The sequence below is a fragment of the Mercenaria mercenaria genome, chromosome 11 (genome assembly GCF_021730395.1).
Source record: "Mercenaria mercenaria strain notata chromosome 11, MADL_Memer_1, whole genome shotgun sequence".
Classification (NCBI taxonomy): Eukaryota; Metazoa; Mollusca; class Bivalvia; order Venerida; family Veneridae; genus Mercenaria; species Mercenaria mercenaria.
The window spans coordinates 4225689-4248720 of record NC_069371.1 but is presented as its reverse complement, the minus strand read 5'-3'; positions in this window follow the sequence as shown (position 1 = coordinate 4248720).

The window sequence follows — 23032 nt, the reverse complement described above, 5'->3', positions numbered from 1 at the left end:
ATACACAAGCTAAATGTTGACAGACGACAGACGACGGACGACAGACAGACGCCGGACATCAAGCGATCACAAAAACACACCTGAGCATCCGATTTCACGGACACAAATACTCTTTTACCTTCGTAACCTTTTACATCTATAACATTTTAATGCTCTAAAATCAGTCTGTGTGGTTAATTTTGAAACTATATGTTGCTTACAAACATGATCACAAATGTAACAAGAGCCATGTCAGACATGGCTAATCCCCCCACCGGGCAGCTGTATTTGCAAATGGAATGTTAATTTTGTGGTTGTTTAGTAATCATTGTAAGTCTTTTGTTTTTTAAAGTCCACAAAAAAACTCCTTACTAGGTAGAGATACCTTATATATAATAAAATTAATAAAATACACCTAAAACTGGAGAGTAACATCTATGCTGTACCACAGAAAAGTGGTCTTGTTTTTTCCCTAGGGTCAATTATAAAAATGTTACAATATAAGTTATTTATAGTAACAACTAAGGGAAGTTAATCTTTAAAAAAAAAAAAAAAAAAAAAAAAAAAAAAAATTGCAAGTCCACACAAAAATCTTTATCAGGAAGAGACTGGTCAAAATACACCTCAAAATTGGATTTAGCATGTGTGTTGTACTACAGAAAAGTGGTCTCGATTTTTCCCTACGACTAGTAATGAAAAAGTTACAATAAAAGCTATTTAAAGTAACAACAAAGGGAAGTAATTCTAAAGAAGGGAACTGCGCATGACACTTCGTCTCATGATGGTGTATAATTGTGCCAAGTTACATCAAAATCCCTCTATGCATGAAGAAAAAATGCTTCGGACAAAGTCATTCTTGTATCTGACCTTTGGCCTCTAAATGTGACCTTGACCTTAGGCCTAGTGACCTTGATCTTGCGCATGACACTCCGTCTCGTGGTGGTGAACATTTGTGCCAAGTTATATCAAAATTCCTCAAAGCATGAAGAAGAAATGCTCCAGACAAGGTTTTTATTCTTGTATCCTTTGACCTCTAAGTGTGACCTTGACCTTAGACCTAGGGACCTGGTTCCTGTGTATGACACTCCGCCTCGTGGTGGTAAACATTTGTGCCAAGACATATCAAAATCCCTCCATGCATGAAGAAGATATGCTCCGGACAATTTTTTTTAAGAAAATATGATAAAGGGAATAACTCAAAAAATAGGCAAGATAGAGTTATTGTTCTTGCACACTGCACTTTCTCCCAATAGGATGTTCCTATCAGTGTTGGTAAAAGTTTGAAGAATATCAAATCCTCCATATGAGGATATGCTCCGGACAAATTTTTAAGAAAATATGATAAAGGGGAATAACTCAAAAAATAGGCAAGGTAGAGTTTTGTTCTTGCACACTGCACTTTCTCCCAATGTGTTCTATCAGTGTATGAAGTTTGAAGAAAATCCCTCCAGTACTTTTGGGGTTATGCTCCGGACAAAATGTTTTAAGAAAATATGATAAAGGGGAATAACTCAAAAAATAGGCAAGGTAGAGTTATTGTTCTTGCACACTGCACTTCCTCCCAATGTGTTCTATCAGTGTATGAAGTTTGAAGAAAATCCCTCCAGTACTTTTGGAGTTATGGTCCGGACAAAGATCGTTGCGGACGCACGGACGGACGGACAGACGGACGCACGGACGGAGAGCATTTCTAATATCCCCTTCACCTTTGGTGGGGGGATAAATAAAGGACATTTTTACTAAAAATTACTTACTGGTTGTTCTATAACAAAGTCATGTTATGTCGAAATAACTTAAAGGGACAAAAGTCAAGGAAAATATTAGTCCCGCTCCGTGACATATCAACTCCAGTTTGGTACTGGTACCCATCACCGTTAAAGTGTTTTAATAAGAAAAAACGAACAAACATCTTTTTTACCCTATATCACGTGGACCACAATATCAATGCCCAACATAGCTTTCTAAGTAAAGGCTCCACACTATATCACAGTCTGAAGGAGCACCTGGGATATTCTTTTACCATCAAATTATGATGAACTATAACTGTGTCGCAGTAATGTTAACAAGAAATAAAAGACTTTTCCTCAAATCAAATATTTTAAAAACATATGTATGGTGTACCTCTTTTCAATATGGAAAAAGAAATATTGAGAGTTTGACAACCATCACTGGTCAGTTAATAGTAGTAGACATCTATAATGACAGTTCTAACACAAACAATTAATTTAAAATGTTTGGCCAGGTACAGATCATTGGAAATTATAAAACACTACGTAGAAAACGGGCAGCTTTAAAGAATTAAGTATCATGCAAAAGCGGGCCGCTATGAAACATTAGATACAACATGAAAACAGGTTGCTTTGAAAATCAAAACTGATTAATAAGGAAGTGACTGGTACACGCACATCTCATTTGAACGTTTTTGATTTTCTTAATTAAATCGCTTTTTATATTAATTTCCTATTAAAATATTCATGGTCATAACTCTGTAACACTTACCGATCAAAATTTCAAAAGCAATTTTATAGACCTCATCGATATGCATTCAAACGTAACATGATTCCGTTAAAAGCTAGCAAATAAACTTTTTCAATTTATAACTTTACTTTGGTACGGAAACAATCATGCAATCAATACAGACTGTCAGGTAACGGCACCATTTTGTGAAGGGATTATGATGAATTATTAATAATACTAGACAGGCATTCACTGAACGTTAAAGGCACACTAGTACTAATGGCATCGCTGCCATGCTATATAATGCATGTTGCATGTCCGTTATCGCTATGTTGTCACAATAAAGAACATAACCTTAATGTGCAAGGATACATAAAAACCCAAACTGTGATAATAAAATTTGTAAAAGGTCCTTTGGAAGTATAGAACGCAACCAAAAAGAATAATAGTAGACTCGGTTTGACTGATCTGTTAATTCCGGTAAAATGTTTAAACAGTTACCACTTAACATTTAATCCTTTTATAAGTTTCTAGCTAACTAGACTTTATAAATTGACACTCCAAGGGGATTTTAGTATAAAATTATTCACAATGTTCATTGTTTAATGTGTTATTTTATTTTGAAACTGAAATTATTACTTCGTTAGCTATTAAATTTACATTGGATAGAAAGTTTTTACAATACAGCTCTAATTGATTGGTCAATCGTTAATACAGATTACACATATACGTTTTACAACTTAAGTTAATGTAGGTAGACAAGGGGTACCGTAACAGTTTCAACTCATTCATATTCCCGTTAAATATAGTAAAAGGAAAAACCGTAAAACATACAGAAATATATACTAAGCTATGTATTTATTTAGCTTCATTATTGTTAAGACTGTAGAACAGAACAGAACAGAGTTATGTAGCAATTTTTTTTTCAATCATAACACTTGCAGGCGCTATCAATTCAAAGACACTATACCTTTTCATACTGCTTGTAACACAACATTGGCCTTAGAAATTCTCGAACGGAAACAACTAAATGAAGAATAAGAAAATATGTAATTCAACGTAAAATATGCAACACAATGTAACATCTCCTGAACCAAAACTGCTTGGAATGAAATATATTTGTTGAAAAGGTTAATTTGCTAATAAGTAAAGTTATCTTGTATATTACTTTTTTCTTGACAAATGTACAAACATTCGTCAGAAATACTCGTCTTCAATTTTATAGCTGCGGATGGTATACATTTGTTTCAGTTGATAAGGTTCACCTACAAAAAACGGGAATGTTTGAAAATAGCTGATTCTTGTTAAAAAGTAATTATTAGCCACAAACAAGCTGATATTGTAAATTGAAAGTATGTTGTTATCGGTATTAGGAAAGCCTTTACAGTTCATGCAAACATGTTAATTTACAATGAATGGTTTTTAATTAAGCTTCTAATTGCATCAATTTCCTGTTAAACATTTCGCTCCTATTACAGTAGGTATCTCTACATGTTGCCATTTAAGAGTCCTAGAATAGTTTTATACGAATACCAATCCCTAAGTTTGTATAAAGCCTATTAATACTTTTTTAATCTTTGTGACTTTATATCTATTTTGTACCAGTCATGCATTCAAGATATGTTGCCTATACAGTGAGATATCATTTAGCAAAGTCGTAATGTTGAATGATAAATCAAACTAAACTGATACTTTAGTCTTTTTAAAACAACGTATTTGCAAAGTATGAACTATGAATTCAGTGTAAAAGTGCTGTATGATACACGCCATATTGTGCACATCCATTTCTTGCAGGGAGATACAAAAGAACATTTTATTATTTATAATGAAACAATCACTGTCTCTTCTAGAAATGGCAGCCTGTATCAAAATTTAAGTGAGAGATAATTTTCTACTGTCCGTTTCATACTTCAAACAATTCCTATCGGCAAATGTGGTTATTCCTGGATGAAGATTTGAGTAGAAATTCTTTGACTTTGATTCCCAAAAGGAACTACATAATAAAGAAGCGATTGTAACATATCAGACAAGATTTCTAAGAACATTACGACGAAATGCTCTTGAAAATCCCACTTGGTTCTCTTTTCAAAGGAACATCCTCAGTCATGTTCCCTTGATATAAATGAAATAGTCATATATCCATTGAAATTACAGAACTATTTTATATCGAGGAAGAGGCGTATGAATTTGACACTAGGGCATAAATAGAAGGCGTCTCGTGTAAAATGCAAATGCAATTGTTTTCTTTGAGCGCAAAGGTCAAAATGCTATAGTTCTTAAAAACTTGTTTTCGGTAAATACATTTTCAGCTACAGGGGAAAACATTTTTAGTCTATATGCGTACTGGCATGTTGCGTATCCGCTCTCTTCAAACATTCTCATTCTAGACCAGGTGCATATAAGTTATCTATAGAATATAACATTTATATAGACTAGATTGTTATCATTTACTTAACATCGGCAAATTTAGATATTAATCAGTTTTGGTCAATTTGTTTCGGACGATTTATGACATCTTTTCTAAGTAAAACATTATGGTATGTCATTTTAGTCCATACAACGACACACTTCTGTTTCCTCCATTATTTACAAAAGAAAATGGTACATTTACTATATAATTAGTTTGTGATCTATGAGATGTAGGTTTGGGTCAATTTAATGTAGCTTTCGGTGATATCTACTTTAGTTTTATCGCTCTATGGCTGTGTTTGTGGTGCTCTGTTGTTCCGGGAAAACTTCCCTCCTTTTATTTTTTGTATCTTTTTTTGTAGTTTTTGATCTTTCTCTTTGGTATTGGATCTATTTACTGTAGGTATGGATTTCTTTTCGTAAGTTTTGGATTTTTTTAAAATATTTTTGGATTTATTTACTGTAATTTTAGATCTTTTTTTGTTGTTCATAATTTTGTAGTACACTAATTATTCGCGTTTCTCTTATTTCCGCATCTATTCTCGAACAGTTTAAATATATTACACTCTCACGCTCTCTAGCGCCGCTTTATGCGGATTATGTTCTAAAGTAGCATTCAAATAACACCGTGATCTCAAAGAACTAGCAATAATAATACCACCAAGTACGGTAAAGGTACGTTCTACGAAGCTTACAGACAACGGTTGTAGAGGCTTAATCAAATATCTTTGATCGTCTGGAAGTATTGAGCTCCTGTTTAAACCATGTGTAAATTCTGAAACGCATCATGTCCACTAACATAACAAAATGCGAGTCTTGTCCATTAACATAAATCCTTTACCATTTAAAGCGAAAAGGTATGTTTGAAAATGAAAAAAATATCCAAAGAAACAGAAAAGACACAAACGCCAAAATATCAAATAGCAAAGCTCTTTATTTCTTTATAAATTGTATCATTGTTTAAGTTAAATATTACAAGATTCATATACGTATAATGACTCTTTGAAACAATTAATCAGAAATATATTAAGTTCAGAAATAACTACAATATGCATATTACGATGTTTCATCTGAAAGCAATGATAAAGTTTAGAAAATCTTAAACTGCAGCGAATATGTCGGTGCGACAAATGGAATGTTCCAGGTACAAAATATTGTTTTACAGCCTCATGGGACTTTTCCACAATGAAACCGTAATTTCACATCGTTCTGTAGCAGCACTTAATTCTTCCTTTCTTGAGACAGTACATTTCTATGTTCATTGAAGATCAGTTTTACTTAAGAAATAATTTATAGCAAAAGAGTGCTTTAACACTATTTATGCACGATGGGCGGTTATACGTCGGGCGTAATAATTTCACGAGGGCGCAGCCCGAGTGAAATTATTTGTACGACGTATTACCGCCCGGGTGTATAAATACTGTTAAAACACGGTTTTGCTGTAAATTATTTCAATTCTAATATGCCTTTAATCTAAAACAGTAGATGAAATATAGTAGTGCGCTTTCTTGGTCGCAACAAAAACTTTGATGTCAATGCACGTTAACGTGACGTCATTCTAGCGTAAGCGTGTTTTAACAGAGACAAGCATATTAGAATTAATAAATAATTGATAGCAAAAGAGTGTTTTAACACTATTTATGCACGATGGGCGGTTATACGTCGGACGTAATAATTTCACGAAGGCGCCCGAGTGTACAAATACTGTTAAAACACTCTTTTGTTATAAATTATTTCGATTCTAATATGCCCTTAATCTAAAACAGAAGATAAAGTATAGTAGCGCTCTTGTTTGGTAGCAACAAAAACTTTGACGTCACTGCACGTTAACGTGACGTCATTATTACGTAAGCGTGTTTTAACAGAGACAAGCATATTAGAATTTGGTTTCAATACCACCTTGTAGGGACGTCTGGATTTTAATCTTCAGAACTGTTCCTGTGATGTATTAAGCTCTTTTGAGGAATTACTGCATACTAGTAGTTTGCTTGTGAGTGTGAAATTCATTATCTACTTGTCAATCGACAGAATTTAAAAACACAATGGCGTAAAAAATCGTACTACGGCCCGGTTTCTGACATTTGTCAAGATATTTTCTTTAATCAATTGAAACAGCAGCTGGCAGGAGACTTTATCACAGTAATGCGAGACTTGAACCACTGAAATACTTCAATTAACACTCCTTTAATTATTTCTAAAACAAAAGAACGAAACACATGTGAATCTATATGCTAATTAATGAAAAGCTTTAAGTCTTCATTATTGGAAACAGTATTAATATAGATGATGTTAATATTTATGCTGACGAAAACTTTGCTTGGAGCTATAACAATGGCCTGAACTGTATATCACCAAATCTAATGCTTAGAGCAATTCTGAATAATCAAATATTTATGATGCCACTTGAAAATCATTTTGCGTACTCTCCAGTAACGTCAATAGTTGAAGTTAGATACGAAATTTGAATAGACTGTTATAGAAGAGAAATGTGAACTATGTAATGGTAAAAAATGGATTGCAGTAATTCATTAACATATTTGGAACGCTCGTTTAGGCGTCACAAAAGATATATAGCTAAAACATTTCCTTTATATACTTTTCCACTCCAACAAGTTGTAAGGCATATTCAAATTAGCATCAGGCAAAAATGTTACATGGATGTCAATGTTGCTCTTTTTTTCGCTTTTCGGTATTCAGTTTGTAACAGCGAGTTAAGTAAATAAAAAATAATATGTTTATGATATATAATTATTCTTGGGGCCTCCGTAACCGAGTGGTTAAGGTAGCTGACTGCTTTTACTTGCCCCTCAGCGATGAAGGTTCGAGGCTCCATCCAGACGTTGAATTTTCCATGTGTGGAAGCCACCCGGTTGGCTTGTGGAAGGTGCCCGCCCGTGATGAAATAAAATATATGATAATAATGCACAGAGGGCATGGTACGTGTGGATGAAAACATCATGCAAACATGTACACAAAACAGACAAAGTGAAAACAATAAACGAACACATGTGACAACGTCTTGGAGCAGTCAGTTGCAAAAATCACTACTAGGTAGTTTAAATATGAAACGTTTTCTTTTTTAAATGATGTAAATGTTTTAGCAATATCAACTTTAACTTTTTAACAGGTTTGGTCTGGATATTCTAGGGAAAACATCAAATATGTTTAATACTTATTTTCATGATGTAAAAGAAATAAAAAAGACTATAAGTATCTTACACGTCGGTCTGTGCAAGACAGTGCTTTCCCTGCCCGAAGGACACTGTGAGCAAGAGAAATGGCCATGCGTCTACTAAGCCCGTTATTGTGTTTATTCAGCTCGTTGTGCGATTATTTGCGTCTTTAGTTCATTATGCAATTTATTGCCTTTACCAATCTCGTGGTGAATTTTAATAATTACTTCATCAAGATAACGAACGTTCTATTCAGGATTAACAAGTACGAAGTCTTCCACATACAAATTTGCGAATGTTCTGTATCCTGACCCTTCATATTCTCTAATGACTAAAACCATACAAATGAATGTCACTTAACTGTGTAAACTTCATGACATTTCTTTTTCTACTTTTTTGGAATAAACAGATAGATCAACTGCGCATTAATGATTCACGTAAGATAACATTACTCAAATTACTCTCAAAATATATGTTTAAAGAATCTTTCCATCACTAAGCGGGTGACCTACCACACATGTCTACTAACTTATAAATCACTTAACAATATGACACCGCAATACATTAATAAATTGATCACAATCGTTTCCTATTCTAATAATAGAAGCCTAAGATCGGTCACAAATGAACATCTCAAAATTCCTAGGTCACAAACAGCATTATATGATAGGTCATTCTCGGCTGGTGGTCCTAAGATGTGGAACGAACTCCCTTACAAAATCAGAAATCGCGAAACTTTAAGTCAATTTAAAAAAAAACATCTTAAACTTATCTTTAAAATGTTACTATGTGAGCAATTTCTCTGTTATTCCATTTATCTACTCTAGCTCCCTGATCAAACCTAATTCACATGTTACATGCTCCCTCATGGGGTAGTGTGTAGAATTCTTTAAAATAATAATTGATGTCACCATTAACCAGAGCGGCTAAACCCCTATATGCAGCCCATTTGGGCGTACCATGTAAGGCTGTTAAGCACTGGTATACGGCAGTAGGAGTAAGATAGCCTCAGGGGAAGGGTGCTGTTATGATTGTTCGTGTCCTTATTTCCCGATTTGTGCATTCTCTGGCCACCACCATCCACAATCAGTCTTGGTGTATACTGATCATTCTTCCCATTCATGAGTTCTCAGACATTGTAATTTTTTTTGCGCGGATTACAAATAACATTTATTTTTTAACTTCTTGTACATAATCTTATCTTCTGATATTATCTAGACTTTAAACTGTTTTCATTGTACTACATACTGTTAATGCCACCAAGGGTTGATTTGTTCATGAAACGTTATTTCAATTTATGTCTTTCACTTCACTGTCTGTGCTATATGCTTGGGATGATTTTTTACATTATTATGTTAGAGGACCATATATCAGACTGGCTATAGCCAAATATGTTTCCCTCTTTAAATAAAGTTATAATAATAATAATAATAATTATTATTATTATTATTGCACGCACACGGAATATATAGATCGATTATAGAGTCACTTTTCATTAAAAAGTATATTTTATTGTCTTTCATAAAATGACCTCCTCTTCGTAAAAATCTCCTTTTTATTTTGTAAGAATTTTCTATTTCACATTTCCATTTGATAGCTAACACAATCTGTGTATAGCATCAGAATTAATTCATTTACTGCTTATAGCGTTAGGTTAGTTCATTTTTATTTCTTGGTCGCTTTGGTACTGTTTTATATACATACTCTAGTGTAAGTAACAAACTTACTCTTATATTATTTTTCATAGAGCAAAGAAGATATTTTACTGTAAAGTATATTATTGTGTTTATATATAAGAAATCAATCATTGTATATAGCCCTATATATGAACAATTTGTAGCCGTTTTCCTTTTTGTCATGTGATATATTACTGAATGTATGTATTATAGAAATGTATATGCTGATGCTGCCCACATAAAGTGGGACTCATGCTTATTTGTAAATAAACTTGTTTGCTTGTTATTCCTATCATTCCAAAATGCAATGCAGGCAACAATATAAAACCGATAAGAACAAAACAGAAAACAACTAAGCGAAATAATAGCAGACTCGGTTTGATTGAGTCTGTTCATGAGAGGTGATGAAAAGTACAACATACCTTGATACACCCTAGCACCGACTTAAGCGGAACTCTATTACACAGGTATTGAATGAACAACACTGAAACCAAGTAAAGGGAAACATTTTACTACGCAAGTGTTTCGTAGATGATATTACCTGAAATAGGAGGGAAACTGCCAAATGAGATATATTTTTATGATGCATCAAATTGTCTGATCTTTATAACACGATTACACTTTGTACATTGCTAATGCGAAAGAGACCTAATATGCATTTTTAGCTCGGAAAGTTTAGTCAATTACAAAACGAAGAAGTCCAGGGCATATTCAGTCAACATAATAGTGACTGAAGAAATTTAGAAAAAATCCATTCAGTATTACCTTTATAATTCCTAATCTTTAAATGAATACATAACTTACACATATGTAAAGTTACAAACAAAAATGTTATATGGAATGAATCGGTAGCGATACCCGCATCTCGTTGCTTTTTTTTTGTTTTGCTTTTCTTTCTGTCTGTCTGCCCAGTTCGTAATTTATCATTTAAATTAAGCAAACCTAACTTGGATTTGTATCAAAAACAAAATCACCGGTTCCTTTCAGAATGGCGTTGTACACTGTAACCATCTAGTAACGGAAAACTTTACTTACATATCAACATGCTTGCAAGGACTACTAGTTATTACCATTATTACCAGCAATCTTTGAATATCTATCTAATAACCATAAATTGCCTATTGAGACCGGCTGCTGGTAAAATGTTCCATACAGTGACATGAAATGTTCCCCCATGCCCCAGTATTGAGACCGGCCGCTGGTTAAATGTTCCATACAGAGACATGAAATGTTCACCCATGCTCCAGTATTGAGACAGGCTGCTGGTTAAATGTTCCATACAGTGACATGAAATGTTCACCCATGCTTCAGTATTGAGACAGGCTGCTGGTTAAATGTTCCATACAGTGACATGAAATGTTCACCCATGCTCCAGTATTGAGACAGGCTGTTGGTTAAATGTTCCATACAGTGACATGAAATGTTCGCCCATGCTCCAGTATTGAGACAGGCTGCTGGTTAAATGTTCCATACAGTGAACAACAAAGATTTAAACTTCTAAAAAATCGTAGGACATTTGTATTCTATATCACGAGACAGGTGCAGTAGAAATATGTTTATATAAATCCAAATTTATTCCACTTTAATCATAGTTTCAACACTAACGCTCATTGTAGTTCTGTGTTGTTGTACTAAATACATACTCATTGAAAAAAATGCAGTCTTACGCTAAAATCACTTCAAAATGATCCCTAAGCTGACAAATGAATATCGCTGTCCCCTACCACTTTTCTGTAAAAAATATTGCTAAGTACTTTGTTGCCGTTACCTATATGAATGTTTTATTGCCTACTGTTGCACATGTAACCTGACGCAATAAAGAAACATTGTATATTGTTATTTTTGCATGCCGGATAGAATTTTCCCGTGTTTTGCCGGTGCTGGCAAAAGTCGTCTTTCATCCCGGGATGTAAAATGACTCACATGCTGTAGCGTAAATTCATACGCTACTATAATAAAAAAGTGCCTAAAAGAAAAGCATTCGTTTTCTTTAATTCTTCTATTAAATGAAGAATAAGGCATGCAAAAAAAGGATCTATCACTGCTTTAGATGGAAATGTTTGGCTCTCGGATAAATGTTACCCTCGAGGCAAAGATTTCGATCAGCACATTCAACCAGTAAAATATTCTTATTATGTATATTATATTATATTATTCCAAATAAGAGTCGACTGGAGGATTTGGATCTGAAGCTTCAGTTTGGTCAATAGCGTAGCATATGCAGATGAGGTGGAGCATACATATAAAAACAAACGAGATATCAAAACAAATCCAGTTACAAATATAACTGACACCGCCCGGTTTCTGCCTTCAAATGAAATTCAGAAACTAGTGGCCATAGTTCGAACCATGTACTAGTGTGCGGTCTATACTGCAGATCGAACTAGCGGTGTTTACTTGACTACCGCAGTACTGGTTCCGAATGAAAATTTTCAAATTTTCGATCGAACGATGTCACATCCAATAAAGTAGGAAATATGCAAACGAGATGTAAAAAACAAGTTAACATTCCACCATTTATAACAAAAACGTAAAATATTTGTACTGGTTGCTTCCTTGCTTTGCACTTCGTAGTACCTTGAGGTAAAATAAACTCACGCAGGCATCCATTACAGGATACCTTTTTTGCTTGCAAAATAGCTTTGTAGCTCATGTCAGTTGATCATACGCGACGTTAATAATAAAGCTTATTTACCTTTATTTCATTAGTTTACAGCTTTTAGTTCAGATGACCACGAATAAAGAGTTAAGTAGAGAACTGCCACTATTTTACACACATTTTTACACATATTTAATACAGATTCGCATAATTTTTTTATTAATATTTAAAGCAAGATTACATTTTGTCACAAAAACTACTTTAAAAAAATATAACGTTTAATCAAGTATGAAAAGTGTGAAATTTAGTTTTAACATTTGACAATTATTTTAATGCATGTTGTCAGTCGTAGATTATTTGTATGGCATTATTAATGGCGCACAGTTCTTTTCTTTGTATTCCACTTGAAATTCAGATGCTGATGTTTGTCATCACTACTATTTAAAAGCAGATAAAATAAAGTACACTATACAATAAGATAATTTTCTGTAATGAACATGGGGACAGTTATTTTGTCATCAACAAAGCATATTGTTAATGTTTACAGACAGATGGAATTATCTTGTAAATAAATACAGCCTAATCGCCTTAAAATTACAGGTAATTACTGATGTCATAAAAGTTAAGTTAAGAGAAAGGTAAAAGAAAAATAAGTGTCAGTTTCTCACTAAAATACAGGTATACAGGAGAATCTCTGCTGATCTCATACGAAAGACTACCAATGAAGGTGGCTTGAAAGTCACTTGGTTCCAAGACTTTTCAATTTGGGGAAAAATATATGATATATAAATTACAATTTTCTTTCAAAAATATTTTACGACGAGTATTATTGTTTCGGAGTCTTCAAGTGTTACAAAATACTTACAACTTTGGAATGTACACAACTCCCTTGTGATAAGGAAATTCATATTTGTTTCTTGGCTACTGTACGTGTATGTTGCTTATACATAAGTCGTGTCTTAAGAAAAACAGAAGGACAACTGTTTACGCTGAATTTTATCTTTACGCTGCAATTCTAACAAAATGGATGTATGTGCACTGCTACATAAAACTGGAAATTTGTTTTTTTTACACAATGACTTTAATTCATATTGTCATATCATAAAACTGGTGTATATCGTGATCTCTTCCTGATACATGTACATAAAATATTCCCATGGCTTTGTTATAAAGCATTCCTGTCCAAGTCATATTTATTCTTTTAGCTGCATAATATTACATCGATACATTAAATATTCATATCAAACGTATGCTATTGTATTGTATTTCAGTATGCACGATCGCATTGCTTTCTGCCTCATCATTTCCGTTTAATATTTGAAAATCTATAAAACATACAAAATGGTTTATACGTAATTGTTTAAATAGCAAATTCGTATTAAACTATCTGAACTAAAGGAAATGCCAAAGTCGTGTTTTTATTCTATAAAATACCATGTATTTTATCGATATATCAAATAGTCATATCAAACTTATGATATTGTATCGTGTGCATGTGCGATCAAAAAGCTTTTTCCTTTAATCAATGAAATTTTATTAACATGTATCAAGGATACAAAAGCCGTTTATCTTTAAATATTTACTTAACACTACCATAATATAATTTCAGAACCAAAGAACTTTAGATTTTTTATTTCTTAAGTATTTATAAGGTATTATCTGGTCATCTGATGCTCTTTTCATTGGCGTTATACATTCATATAGCTTTTTCGTCTTGGTAATATTTATTCTGTAATATGCCAAATATTGTAGGTTTATGTTAAAAATTTCTTTAATTTCTTTATTGTATTGTTTATATACGTGGTGGTATATTTTATTAATTCCGTTCAGTTCAATACTAAGTCATTTACAGTTGTGCTACAACTTTGACGTTGACGTCTTTTAAAGCATAGAAGACGTTTATGGAATTGACCATTTCTCTTATATGCCAAAAAGGAAGGAATTTCGATGCTTCAGCAGAAAAAAACTTACATGTGATAAAAGAATGTCTGAAAGAGCCTTGAATTTTAATATTGTATTAAAATCGTTTAATAAAATCACCTTGAAAAGACAATCATGTGATTTTCATATTTAAATTTCTTTACAAAGCATTGTTGTTATTTTGCAAAGGAGTTTTATACGTTCGTGATAGACATTTCAATAATTATCATACTAGTACTATTCAAACTTATGAAATTAGTATTTTCTAATAAAATGTCAATCTTTCCACAAAACAGAAAATGGTGATAGCGTGATCTTTAAAAATGCTGAAAAAGATATTATATTAATATTTTACGTATTATATCAACAGGAGACTAAATAAAAAAAGTATTTCTTTTCATTATTACTTATATGAGAAAAACAATCTGTTTAACTCTATTCAAATTTCTGTCGTTATTAAAGTACGTACTATAATTTAGCTAGCAGTGGACATTAATGCTTTTATGTAAGATTTAACAAGTTTTACGGGAAGCACATACACATTTTCTGGAAAAGGAGAGCAAATTGTTACAATAATCGGTATGGCTATTCAAAACTTATTTCGCTGTTTAGATGATATAAAACTGCTAATAATGATTATAAATTCTAAATGTAAGTGTGATTGAAGTAAAATCGTTAGCACCTGCCAACGAAAAAAAAGAGTATATCTTTTTATAAACTGGTTTACAAAGCATACAGTTAAGATAATCTTTTCCAATGTATAGATAATAATAAAAAACATTTCAACACAAAGTCACGAAAATTGTGTTTTCATACAAAAAATATTTTAAAAAGATAACAATTTAAGAAAAATGTTGCTAGAAATAACATAAAATAACCACAAACAATATCATTGTTATTTACCTTTATTGTATTGGAAAGATCCGTCCTAGGATAGATCAGCGTTTGTTTCAGTGTTCTTTCTTCCTCTCTGAGAATGTCTGTCACACTTGTTTGTTGAGCGGGTAAAACTTCCCCAGCTTGTTTCACGTATAGATTTGCCGCGCTTTCAGATCAGCAGACGACTTTATAGATGACGAAAGCCTGAGCGCGCACATAAACACTTTATTTCAGATATTCAGCGCTGGTGCTCAGCCAACAAATCGCCATTAGCAGTCAGTAAATAACATTTTCTTTTCATTATGTTACTGGTTGTCAGTGAAACAATTTAGGTAGAGTTACGCGGCCAAAGAGGGTGATTTTGGAATTTTTGAAGTCTTGCTTTCCATCAACTTTGATTTAATTTTTAATTGAATTTCAGCATATGTATTCTTGATTGCCTGTTTTTTTCCAAAGACCTAAATGAAATAAGAAGTTTGTTTATTGCTAACAGTAATACATTTTCGGTAAATGATTTTAGTTCGCTTCAACTTAGTTAATCTTCAGTGAGACCGTTGGTCATTATCATATATATTGAATACATTAATTAATATACAGTTGAATATCGTTAGCTCGATATCGGTTACCTCGATACTCCGGTTAGCACGATGTGTTTTAGTCGGTCCCGATTTTTCCCTATATATTTCAATGTAATTATTTATCATTACCTCGATATGATTAGCTCGATATTTTGTTTAGCTCGATGAGATTTTTCAGTCCCGTCAACTTACCTGTACTGTTTTTACACCTGGTTTCGTCGATATCACAGCTTGTCAAAATGTATCCATGTTATGTGTAAGGTGTGAAAATCAACCTATTGTTGTCCGGCGATGTATTAATCTAATCAAGTTGGTTTGTGTGTTTGTTTTGTTTGTTATTTAATCTTTAATCCAATTTAGATGTCAGGAAGTTTGCATTTAATTCCCAATAATTAGTCTTATAAAACAGCGTCCAATATAACAACTAATTTGGATGAAATATATTTTTCTGTCTGACGGAGTAAAAGATCTGCCATTTAGGGTTGTCAGTAACAGTATGCGTATTTAACTGGCAAATTAAGTTGTCGAAGCACAGTCAAAATGACTACTCATCTAGGAACATTACCGCTACATTCAGACTTGTTTAGGGAAGGAATAAAAGTGGTAATGTTTACACGTATTTTTTGAAAAATTAAAAGGTTGTATGTATGTATGTACTATTAAAATAGGGTGTTTTATTTGTCAAAATTAAAATTGTATTTACGTTTTATATTATTTCCTTCCCCTTTCAAACCCTTTGAAAATGCATTGGATATAATGACAATATAGACTTCCGACACAAGTACAAAGTAGTCCCATAAGGTCGATATCGTTACGTCGAACTTCGGATACGTCGATGCAATTTTTACAGTCCCTTGGATATCGAGGTAACGGTATTCGACTGTATGTTAAATGGACAAATATGAAGTACACCTTTATGATATTTATAAACGTTTGCACAGTGGTGGTGTGTAATATGACAACATATAAAATAAAAAAAAAAAACGTACATAATGACCATATAGATATACATGTTATAAATGTAAAGGCATGTAACGTTATGAACGATAAAAATATTATATATCATAATGAGACGAACATTTAAAGTATAGAGTTGTGTACTGAGATAAAACGTGTATACCCGAAAGTAAGAGATTCTTTAGCAACCCTGACACATACCCTGGACCATTTCTTCCTTCTTCCTCTCCTCAATTCTAACTTTGACTTGTTCCATCTTTCAAAACATCAACTTCGATATTTATGTAAATACTTTTCTTCTACCATATATTGTCACCTTTCCATTTTCTACTTTTATAACGATTCATTTTCTCACATTTTAAGATTATATTTCTTGACCCGTTACAGATGTAAGCCCATACAGTTCTATAAGACTTGTCTTCCTTTCTTATCCTTTCCTGTTTGGCATTCACTACAGTATGACATATGTATCAATATATGTACTTTATTTTGGGAATAGATATGTTTAAACTAATGAGAGAACATTTTAATCATGGAGTCGCGTTTTAACCATGTAGTCGCGTAATGTTATTTATTCATTTTGTTGGGTTTAACGTCGACACAATTAAAGGTCATTTGGCGACTTTCCAGCTTTGATGGTGGTGGAAGACCTTAGGTGCCCCTCCGTGCATTATTTCATCACGAGCGGGCACCTGGGTAGAACCACCAACCTTCTGTAAGTCAGCTTGGTGGCTTCCTCACATGAAGAATTCAATGCCACGATTGAGGCTCGAACCCACATCGATGAGGGACAAGTGATTTGAAGTCATCGACCTTAACCACTCGGCCACGGAGGCCCCCAGTCGCGTACTGAGATTAAGAAATATAAAACTCCTTATTATGCTTCAGAAATTGTTCTGTTTAGATGTTTGAATGTATCGTTTAACCGATAAAAGCAGACCGTCCGTCTTTGTACCTTGCCAAGTATTTATTTTCGGATGAACGAATTGACAGAGAATGAGTAGCAAGCGCAGCCATAAGGGTAGCAAGATATAGCACGTCGATATGATGTATTGGGAGCAGACACTTTAAACGTGTCTAGAGTCTACACGGTCAATCATTTTTCCTGGTTATTTCTGTTTTTCATTAGTATAGTCAATTGAACATGACAGTAATCCAACATATTCAGTTTGGTCGTATCTTTTATTCATTAAAGTATTAAATCATTTCTCTGCTGTTCATGCATGTACAAATCCTGTCGAATAAAGTACACATTGAATAACGTTCCCTTCAGGGCTTGCGTTTAAGGGTACGGTTTAAAATGTATGAACACAACAAAAGATAGTTTGTTAATTATTCTGCTCCCGCAACTAAAAATTCAAAAACAACTTTTATCGGATTTTGATTCGAAACCACGATCATCTGACAGGAAGCGTTGTAACTAAGAAAATGAGAGTACATACTAACATTTTTATTTAGAAATAAAAAGGAAAATCTTGCCGTTTCTCGAATTTTACTGCTATATTATCCGGTATTGATGCAACGCTGAAATAAGTGTATGAAAACAAAAAAGATGACAAACAAGGAGGTTCATATATGTAAGAAAGTCTCGACTAAACCAATCAAATTGCCTGAATTAACAGATATTGAAATTATTAAACTAATTTCGTTTAAAAAATAAAAAGTAAAAAACTCCTCATGTCGCTCAACACGACAAAATGAAAGTTTGAGTGAGCCTGTTCATAGACGGTAATGAAAATGCATGCTACCGTCCACGCTCTCTAGCCCCGGGTTGAACAGAATTCAACATTTTTACATGTTACATGTACCAAAAACTATTTAGAGACACCTGCAGATGTGTTCATACGGCGGTGCATATGGAACCTTCAATGTTACACTAGCGTGTAATTCCATGAAAACGTATCTGGATATAATAACTGCTAAAGTTCTGTAGATGAGGTTATATATGGGACGGCTTTAATTTTCGCTTGTATTCGAAGAAGGAGAATACACTTATAAAACTGTAAGGAAATCCTGTAGAGTATTCTCTTGTTATTTGTTAAATATAACGCGCTAGAGGGCTTAAGGGGTGTTGCGCATTTCAATACCTTTCATGAACAACAGTTTTTCCTGTTCGTTCCGTGCTTCGAAAGGATTTTCTTCTCCACGTTTAAAACTGCTAAAGTCGACACAACAGGATATTAGTTTTTGGTATTTCTGATAATCTAGCAAGTCAAACAAACACACACAAAAAGAAACAAATAGTTTGGGACTAATTTCCCATATGAAAGAAGTTTAAAGAAGGTATAAGTAAAATGTTGGTATATACTAGTATTCTGTACAGAAAACATGTACACAATCCATAAGATAGTAAAGACGGGGCAGCTCAAATATGTGTGGCAACAAGCATATTAAGTCTTAATCAAAATATGTATTATAGCTGTCATATTTGACGTGCACATTACTAAAATCTATCATAGATTAAGCGAAAGTTACAGATATATATAATTTGCATTACGAAGTAAAAATTCGTAAAAAAAGTGCGGACTATGGGGGAAATGTACAGTTAGATTTCTAGGTAGATATTAACTATTGACATATTATGCATTTATAATCATGTGTATATAATTGTCAGCATCATCCCGATACATTTCGTCTTATTTTCATGGCACAGTTTATGAAACACGCTTGACAGTAACTGAGTTAGGTTTAACATATTTGGTTATTCGTGTGTGTGTGTTCGGGTTTAACGTCTTTTTCAACAATTTTCATATAAATGATGGTGTCTACTTGTAGCAGTGAGCACAATCAACTTTATAGTGCTGCCTCACTTGAATATCACGCCGTAGACACGTTGCATGATACCCCACCCAGTCAGATTATACTGACACCGAACTGACCAGTCCTAGCACCATCGTCTTAATGCTGAGCGCCAAGCGAGGTAAAAATATTTATCAATATATCCTTTCCTTATTATTTTAAAGCAAAACACAAATTTTAGCGTCAGAACTTGTCTTGCTGAAAGCTATGGAGGGATATTTTTTAACATATTTTCATTCATTTTAACTTATTTTGATTCAACGTCCAGTATGAAAGCGTTTTTCTATTACCTCCAACGTGAAATGAATTATCAAGCTCGTGCTCGGCACGTGCATTGTCAGATTCAATACATGAAATAAATAACTGATTCAGTTTTAGCTTGTCAATTTTTTTTTACAGAAATCCTTGGGGATGTGGACAAAATTCAACTTCCCAGAAACTATCAAAACTCTCTAAACACTTAGGCGTCAAAACGATTTCATATTAACTGGTCATACAAAAACAGTTCGTAAATTCTTTCAGGAAATTGTTTGGAGAAAATCCACGCGCGTAAACACTCGGTTCCTATAAAACATTGTGCAACATACGGCATCATGGGAATGACAGTTCGAATGTTTAACTATATTTTATGCACATTCATTAATAAATGAAACACAAATGTCAACGTAAACTACAGCTATATTCTCAAAAGAAATATTAAACGTGAAGGTTGTTTATTTTGGCTTTAGGACAATACCAAACCCATATACTAGGAATATTACAAAACATAAATGGAATTTAGCTTTTGATGTAAGAGGTGTGGTGACTTTGCATAAATATTTGAATGCAGGGGGACAATCCTCTTTCTCTACGATATTACCCTTATTGATTAAAGATTCCAAATGGCGGGACAGACCGTTTGTTGGTTCACATATGTAAAATAATATATCATTATCATTTGAGAAGTAAGTATCACTTATTGATAACAAAACTCCTTTTTCGAGCCAGCAAAGTGAGATTGAAATAATATACATATTTTTCCATTTTTTATGTATGTTTGTATTCTGTTCAGTTTTAAGTTTAATTCCCCTCATACTTGTAAATTTTGGCAGTTTATCTTGAAAATTATTTTGAAACAAATCTAAATGCTAGATATCTGTGTATGAAATTTCGGACTGGCTTCATTCATACTACTATCTAACAACGTTGTGATAGGAATAAATACACAAGACATTGCGGTTCTAAAAATCCATTAATTGTAAGGATGGAACGTCAATTTCGTAATGTTCTCGCTATTTGGTGATTTTATTAATGAATATAGTTTCGTTATGCAACATTATCAAATTTTATGATTTTAACAATTAAATGTGTTTATATGTGTTTAAAAAGTTGAAAATACATTATTGACATATTACACACTTGTCAGACGGAATTGGGCAAAATGAAAGGTACTGAAAGATGTTTAGATAAGGTAATGTACATTCGCAGAGATGCTTACCTAATATACTATAGAAAAGAACAGAATAGAACGAAGAAGATTTTTTATTATAGATTTATTTGTACATAGTGTATCATCTTTCCAATATTAAGTATTTTCAAATAGTAAACATGTATGTACACACATGCCATATATGTATTGTATAAGCATAGAAAACAATACAAAACAAAGATATACAAATCAAGTTTCAGTTATAAAACATTAAGGTTATATTAAGGCTGCTTTCCTGTTGCGGTGGTTTGAACAAATTTGCCGTCTTGAAGAAAAGAAAAGAAACAAACGAGAATTAGGAAATAATGCTGCAATTTTTTGAGGAATGTTATCTATCCAGTGAAAAAGAAAACAATAACTTGTGATCACCTAGCCTGCAAAATTTTCGTGTCGGGCGACCTGTGAAGTTTGCACTTTTTGTGATGACATAGTTCTGACCTGTGTAATGCAAGACAAGGACACATTACTACAATCAGACAAATTATTATTACATACCAATGACGTCATGACAACAGACTGCTTATGCACTGAGTAGTTTAGACAATTGTGCTGCTGATAAGACCGCACCAATGTCAAGACAAATTTTTATTCGAGCCATTTTTGTATCCTGTCAATGAATATGGTCAACACAGATGAAGTTTATAATAACCTAAATGTTTAATTTATGCCAATTTATTTTAGGTGGATTGAGAAACAAGTTTTTACAGCGTATACATATATAAGCCTCTTTATTTATAGGTAGCAATATTGATACCTTATTTCTTACTTTATCCATCACAATGACGATATTGAAGGAGAAGCCATCAAGTACGGCAGTTACAGGTACTTATTTTGATATTTTTGGTAAAACTCAACCTGGAAACGAACCCATGACGTCCCGCTCCCGGAGCCGGCTCTCTACTAAATTCTTATGGAGATACTGAAAAGTTAAAGGTACAGCGACCAATGTGACATATATAGACTGACACTTCGTATGTCAGTGTCAGAAGCGATACCGGCTTGTTTACGCATGGGAGGCCAAACAAGTCCCAGAAGGACTGTGAGGATGGTGATACATTTGGTTAGAAGCGGAAGAAATTACAGGAATAATACTAGACTAGCATGCCTGAATTACGCAAACCAAAAAATATCGTCACATGTGCTGTATTGAAATACCAACAAAGTTCACTGAATACACAGTTGCAGGAAATTATCATGATAGAGATAAAGATAACGTAGCCTAACTAGATATTGTTGAGGAATAAGTGTACTTTTAACTCTCATCACTTAATATGATTAGTCAATTTATTAATGTTTTATGTTTTCTCTAACAAAGCTGTATTGTATAATAATGAATCACTCCAGTGACTCAGACATGAACTTACGCTCCTCTCTTTTTAAGAGTTCCATTTTAAAGTCAAAGCGAGGTTATCTATCGTTTGAAATGTCATTTAACCTGCTTGTAATGTTAAAAAAAATCTAGCACAAGTTTGAGAGAGTTGGACTACTAAAAACTGAATAAAAATATAACTGTATGAATTATTCCGATTTCATATCGAAAGTACCATAAAACATCATTATTCATTTTAACCTTGCCATTCAAAATATGCTACCGATAAAAATAGGACAAATACATGTTTTTTCGTGATAACGCTTCATTACCTTAACGTTACGTAACATTATATTTATAACACTTTGTTGGAGCACATCTCGAAATTTGCAGCGAATTGCTTTTATTAGTAATTGTTTATAGACACAACTATCAATCTGACTAAAGTACATATCCTATTACGCTACGCATAGGATCTGAGAACGACCTATTCATTGCCTCGTTCTGACGACCCTTTTGCTAGCCAATCAGAGCCTAACTTACAACATCTTGCAAATCTACCCGTAGCCTTGACTTTTGATATTTACAATTCTTATGTCATAATGTATCAGATAGCCGGTTAGCTCAGTCGGTAGGCCACTTGCTTTGTAAGCGAGGGGTCCTGTGTTCGAGCCCTGGAATAACTGCACATTTTTCTTACTCTTTGACATTCGAACATGTCGTCTGATTGGATAAAATAAAAATAGCAATACTAGAAATCCAAAATATACAGAAGACGAATGTGAATGGGTCGTTCTCAGATCTTCGTTTAGAAGATCAAGTACTTTAG